General features: G+C 38.8%; 1 pseudogene across 1 annotated transcript; it reads left to right on the forward strand.

Annotated features, from left to right (window-relative positions):
- Window positions 1-1,499: 1,499 nt before the first annotated feature.
- LOC311187479 (ubiquitin-ribosomal protein eS31 fusion protein-like) lies at window positions 1,500-2,056 on the forward strand (annotated as a pseudogene). The gene has a single exon. The product of its transcript is annotated as a ubiquitin-ribosomal protein eS31 fusion protein-like (transcript).
- Window positions 2,057-6,674: the final 4,618 nt, after the last annotated feature.

Genomic DNA, 6,674 nt, shown 5'->3' on the forward strand with positions numbered 1-6,674 from the left:
TTAGATACCTGACATTTAGAATTAAAATTATAGTGGTTTTCTGAGGCTGGGCATAAATAGTAATTTAAATATGTATTTATTTAGGAAACTTGGTCTAGTTTTGTGACTTTTCTAACTACATTAAATTTTGAAAATACCATAAGATGGCCTGGAAAAAATGTTATGCTTTTAAATATTAAATCATTGGTATTTAAACTCATTTCTAATATAAGTTAAAAGGAGGAAGGATATAATTAAGCGAACCCATTATCTTTGAGAACTCTTGTAATCTAATATTCCCCAAGCCCATCTAGTTATTGGATTTTATCACATGTTAGAGGGATAAATTAACTGTAGATGCAGCATTAGAGATCACAGAAGTCCCTGAAGAAGGCAGGAATGAGATGTGCACAGCAAATTACAATCTACTTGACTGTAAGTGCAGAACTTCAGGAACTGGATTTCCACTAGTGATAGCCTTAATCATTTCCCTCTTACCTTCTGGCAATCAATTTCCTAGCACATATCTAAGAGGATTTGTTCTCCTTTCATAAGAAGCATGGATAGAAACAAAGATTCAGGAACCTATGAGGGGTTGAAAAGAGAGAATGGTGTTTGGGGGCCACTGGCTAGAGAATAAGAGAAAACAAACAGAAGGGCTCTGTAGGAAGGCCACAGGACAGTGCTATGGGTATTTTCATTCTATCACATTCCTTAGGTCTTGCTCAGAACTAAGCTGTCAATGAAAACCTCTATAGTATAAGATACAAAGAAGAAATATATATATATATATGCATTAAAAACAAAAAAAAACAGTAATAACATATAGATACCTAACCATAAAGCCCCAAAATACATGAAGCTAACCTGACAAGATTGAAGGCAATAATAGGAAGTTCTACAAAGAAGGAAGGTAGCTCAAGAGACTATGGTGGAGGACTATGGGTGATTTGGTGATGGGTGTACTATGGTAGCAATACCTGATGGAGATATCCTGATATTGCCTCAATTAACATATATATATAATATTATATATATATATAAATACAAACAGAGAAAGTTCTATAATACAGTTGGAGACTTTGGTACTGCACTTTCAGTGACTGTATAGAACAACTAGATTAATAAAGGGAAAAACATTTTAACAGCACTGTGAACCAACTAGACCTAACAGATATGTATAATGTAACAGCAGCACTGTACACATCTATGAAGTGTGTGTAGTACACTACCTGAGATATATGTTGTGCAACAAAACAAGTCTTACTTGATAAGTCTAAAATGTTGCAGTCATACAAGGTAGTTTCTCCTAGTACATTGGGATGATACTGGATATCAACAATAGAATAAAAACTGAGAAAAGATCATGGACATGTGAAAACTCAATAATCGCTTCTTAAATAAGCAATGTATCAGTTTAGAAGCAATCACAAGTGAAATTAGAAAATAACTTGAGGTAAAGATGAATCAAAATAAAATACCTTTTCAGATCTGCCATATGCAATGGAACCTCCACCAAGATGCAGATTTTCATGGAAACCTTTAGGGGGAAGACTGTCATTCTCAAAGTTGAACCCTCAGATAAAATAGAAAATGTAAGGGCCAAGATTCAGGATAAGGAAGGAATTCCTCCTGGTCAGCAAAGACTAATCTTTGCTGGCAAGCAACTGGAAGATGGAAGTCCTTTTCTCTGACTACAACATTCAAAAGGAGTCCTCACTCTTCATTTTGTCTTGAGGCTGTTGGTGTTAAGAAAAGCAGTTTATTTTCTACTGCTTCAAAAGAAAATAAACATAAGAGGAAGAAGGTTAAGCTGGCTGCCCTGAAATATTATAAGGTGGATGAGAGTGGCAAAATTAGTTGCCTTCATCCTGAGTGCCCATCAGCTGAATGTGGTACTGAAGTTTTGATGGTCAGCCACTTTGATAGACATTATTATGGCAAATGTTGTCTGACCTATTGTTTCAGTAAACCAGAAGACAATTGTGCATGGATTAATAAAAGACATTATCTAACAACAATGAAAACATATCAAAACCTGTTGGATGCAACAAAAGCAATGCTCATGTGGAAGTAGATAGTGGTAAAGACTAACATCAAAAAGGAAAGAAAGTGTCCAACTTTATATATAAAGAGATTGGAAAGGAAGAGCAACTAAAACCCAAAGCCAGGGGCTTCCCTGGTGGTGCAGGGGTTAAAGACAGCACTATCAAGCTATGGCCAGCCACTGCAGCACTAGTTCGATCCCCGGCTGCCTGGAAGCAACCCACATAGTGCAGCAGACCTCTCCTTTCTCGCCCACTGCTCCCATTAGCAGTGTATTTCAGAAGATCTGCCTGTTCTGCTCCCCTATTTCTCTGGTGAATCCTCTCACCCCCAACACCTCTGGCTTACACCCCAGTTCTTGTATGCATAAATAAATAAATCTTAAAACATAGCAGAAGGAAGGAAATGCTAAAGGTTAGAATGAGGATAAATGAAAAAGTTGTACAGTAAACAAAACTAAATGTTACTCCTTTAAATATCAACAAAATTGTGAAATCTTTAGCTAGAGTGACTAAAAAAAAGAGATAACATTTAAATTATTAAAATCAGAAATGAGGGCCTCCCCAGTGGCACAGCGGTTGAGCGCTGAGCGGCAAAGCTGCCCGCAGCCTCTGCAGCACTGGTTCAATGCCCAGCCGGTGAGGGTCTCACATGGCATGACAGACCGCTCCTGCAGTGCCCGCTGCTCCCCTCAGCAGTGTATTTTGTCAGTCTGACTGTTCTGTTCCCCGCTCTGGCTCTGGTGAATTCTCTCATCCCCCCGCACTTCTGACTGGCAGTGCTTGTATAAATAAACAAATAAATCTTTAAAATCAGAAATGAGATAGAATAAGTAATTCAGACCTTCCAGTAAAGAAAAGCAAAGACCGTGTGGCTCCACTGGTGAGTTATACCAAACAGCTTTATATTGTATACTACTGTTTCCTGAACATATTTTTTAAAAAATACAAGAGGAAGGAACACTAACTAGTTTGTACCATAACACTGTCTTTATCTTGGTATCAGAACCAATTAAAGTTATCATTAGACAGAAAACTACAAAATTATATATCATATAAATATAGATAGAAAATCTTCAACAATGTAATGGCAGTACTAACAGCATATTAAAAGGATTATACAACATGACTAAGTGGAACTTACCCATTAAATCAAGAGCAATTTAAGACATACAATCAATTTATCATATTAATAGAATTAAGGTGAAAAAACACACAATCATCTCAATTGATGCAGACAAAATCCAATAATATCCTTTCATGATAAAAAACACTCAACAGTCTAGGAAACCCACAGCTAATATTATTGCTGATAGTGAACTACCAAAAGATTTCTTCCTAAGAGCAGGGAAAAAATAAAGATGCCTACTTTTGCCACTTCTGTTTAACATGGTATTGGTAGTTCTAGCTAGCTAGAGGAAATAGGTAATAAAATAATAAAAAGGCATTGAAATTGGAAAGGAGAAAGTAAAACTGTTTCTACTTGCTATTGACCTGATTATATATAGAGAAAAATCTGCAAAGATTCCCCCAAAGAACTATTTCAATCATTAAATGAAATCAGGAAAAAAGCAAGATATAAAATGAACACTCAAAATGGTTTTACTGCTATACATGTACAATGAATAGTCAAGAATAAATTAAGAAAGCAGCTTCATTTATAATAGCATAATGAAAAATAAAATACTTGGGCCTTCCTGGTGGCGCAAGGACTTAAGACGCAACCTATGAAGCTGTCCGCAGCCTCTGCAGCATGAGTTCAATCCCCCGGCCACCAGGGAGCAACCCACATGGCGCAGCAGACCTCTCCTGACTTGCCTGCTCCTCCCCTCAGTAGTGTACTTAGGTCAATCTGCCTGTTCTGTTCCCCACTCTGTCTCTGGTGAATCCTCTCACCCCCGACACCTCTGAGCTGTATCCCAGCTCTTGTATGCATAAATAAATAAATCTTTAAAGAAAAAGAAAATGCTTAAGAATAATTTTTTTAAAGAATAAATTTTTAACCAAGGTAGTAAAAGATTTACACACTGAAAACTACAACACTTTGCTGAAAGACATTTTAAAGACATCCATGTTTTTGGGTCAGTTTCCTAAGTCTTTAAGTTAAGAGAGGAAGTCAGCGTTGTAATCACCATCTATTAAGCTTAATAAATTATTCTTGTGACTATGAATAGTGCTGTTAGTCAATGAATCAAGACCAAAGACCATTCTTTTAAAGATTTATTTCTATTTATGCATACAAGAACCGGGGTCTAGGCCAGAGGGGCTGGTGGAAGAGGGGTGAGAGGATTCACCAGACAGAGTGGGATGCAGAACAGGCAGATCTACTGAAATATACTGCTGAGGGGAGCAGCGGGAGACAGGAGAGGTCTGCTGTGCCATGTGGGTCAGCTCCCTGGTCGGGGATTGAATTTATGCCACAGTGGCTGGCAATATCTTGATAGCACAGAGACTTTAACCCCTGCGCCACCAGGGAGTCCCAAGACCAAAGAACATTCAGTATTAGAAAGTAGAGATACTTCCTTTGAAGCACTCTAGATATCTAATCATAATCAAGTAGCTGGTTCATACTGGAACTAACACAGGTTTCTCTTGTTAAAATATCCATATTCTTTTATAATAAGAGATTATTCCTTTTTTAAAATGTATGTATCAAATTATTAAAAATAACTATAGCTGGTTTGGTGTTTATTTTGAGGAGAAAACTGTGTTAGTCACCTCCATTTTATAGATGAGGAAAGAGATTTTAAGGGGCTCAAGTATTTAAATGATCAAGATCTAGCTGTTTGGTCTGATGTCAGAGTTGAATTACATCTGTGTGGTTCAAAGCCCTTGTACATTTCATGATACCTGTGTCTCTCAAGAATTTTATATTGTATACTACCATCACAGTGTTTTCATCTCTGCATGCAATATACACTATTATATATTGAATATTTTTAAATGAACTATGAAGCTTCTTGCTTTGGATAGGTTTAGACTATGTATCATGGAAGTCCCAAAAGTGAAATCACCAGTTTGATGGACTAGTTCTATTATTGCTAATACACAGTCAAATACACAAATAACTTTAAAAAAGAAAATTTAAAAGACATCCATGTTCATGTAGGAAAACACTTGATATCATTAAGATGACAATACTTCCCCAAGTGATTTACACTTTCAGTGCAATGCCCACAAAATTCTGAGGTTTTCTGAAGTGGAAGACTGATTCTAAAATGAATGAAGAGTTTCAGGGGCCACAGATAGCCAAACAATCTTGAAAAAGAAGCTTCAGCAATAATGTGGAACAAAAAGACTGAGAATAACTCTGAAAAGGGTAGGAGAATCAGTTCGGTTTTGCCTGCATTATCCTATCCTCTGGGCCAGCCCTGATCAGTGCAAATAGGGAACTTCCCCAGCCTTTTAGGGCACTGCATGAAAAACTTGTTGTGTTTCACCCCAACCAGAGACTGGCAAATTCGAGAGGCCTGGAAATGGCTTGGGACAAGGAAGAAGGGCAAAGTCTACCAGTAACAGCCATACAGAGGGGGTGACTGTGGTTTTCAGTGGTCTGCTTTGTAGAAGACCTGGTAGCCTCTACCACCAAGGACCTCAACAGACATTGCAGATGCTGCAGACCCTTCCTAGCTTTCATCTTGGAGTATGTCATTCTGAACCCTAGCAAACTGTCCTGTGCAGCACCCAAACAGCTTTTGCCTCTAAGGAAACCAATGGCCAAAATAGCCATGGCGGACCCCCTGCATATTTCACATTTCACCATTGAGATTTCACCCCTTGCTCTTCCCAGCTTCTGCAGCTGCTCCCTTCCTGCAAGATGCCAATGTGGACTTCACTTGACTACCCCCAGTCATCAGCTTCTGCTGCCATATACACACCTATCGCTAACTCCTGTAGCTACATGATTACACACCAAAGATTAAGACTCATTGGCCGCTATGGGCCTAGATTCTGCCCTGACTCCTATAACATGCCAAAAGGTCGTCAGTGCAGCTGTGCAGCTGCACACCAGCAACCAACCCCTGTTGTCAGCCTTCACTGCTGAGGGCTGACATTTGGCTGGCCACTGCAGGTACATGGGTACCCTTGCAGGGTGACAGCTGAGGCCCCCACAGATGCTCATGGGCCTGGATACAGCCATGATATATGTCACTGGCCTGTATGACTGCATGTATGACTGCATGAGAGTAGAACCTTAATGTTCTCACCATAACAACAAAATGGTAATTGTGTGAGGTCAAGAATGTATAGACTAGCCTTGTTAACATTGTGCAATAGCTACACATATCAAATCATCATATGTATGCCTTAAGCTTACACAATGTTATATGTTAATTATATCTCAGTAAAGCTGGAAAAAAATAATTTTGAGGACCAGTGATCTAGCTCAGTGCTTCTAATGTACTGACAGTACCACCTTGGGAATCTTGTTAAAATGCAGATGTGCAGATTCTGACTCAGTAGATCTGGAGTGAAGACTGAGATTCTGCATCCCCAAGCTCTCAGGAAGTGCCGATGCTATTGGTCCTAGACCACACTTGACATGGCAGGATGCCAGCCAGCCTCCCTGTCACAGGGGTTGGATCAGAATTGTGAATGCTCTGATCTGGAAAATTGAAAATAGAAAAATAATCACTTATCCCTGTGTTG

Source organism: Talpa europaea (genome assembly GCF_964194135.1).
Source record: "Talpa europaea genome assembly, chromosome: X".
In the NCBI taxonomy this organism is placed as follows: Eukaryota; Metazoa; Chordata; class Mammalia; order Eulipotyphla; family Talpidae; genus Talpa; species Talpa europaea.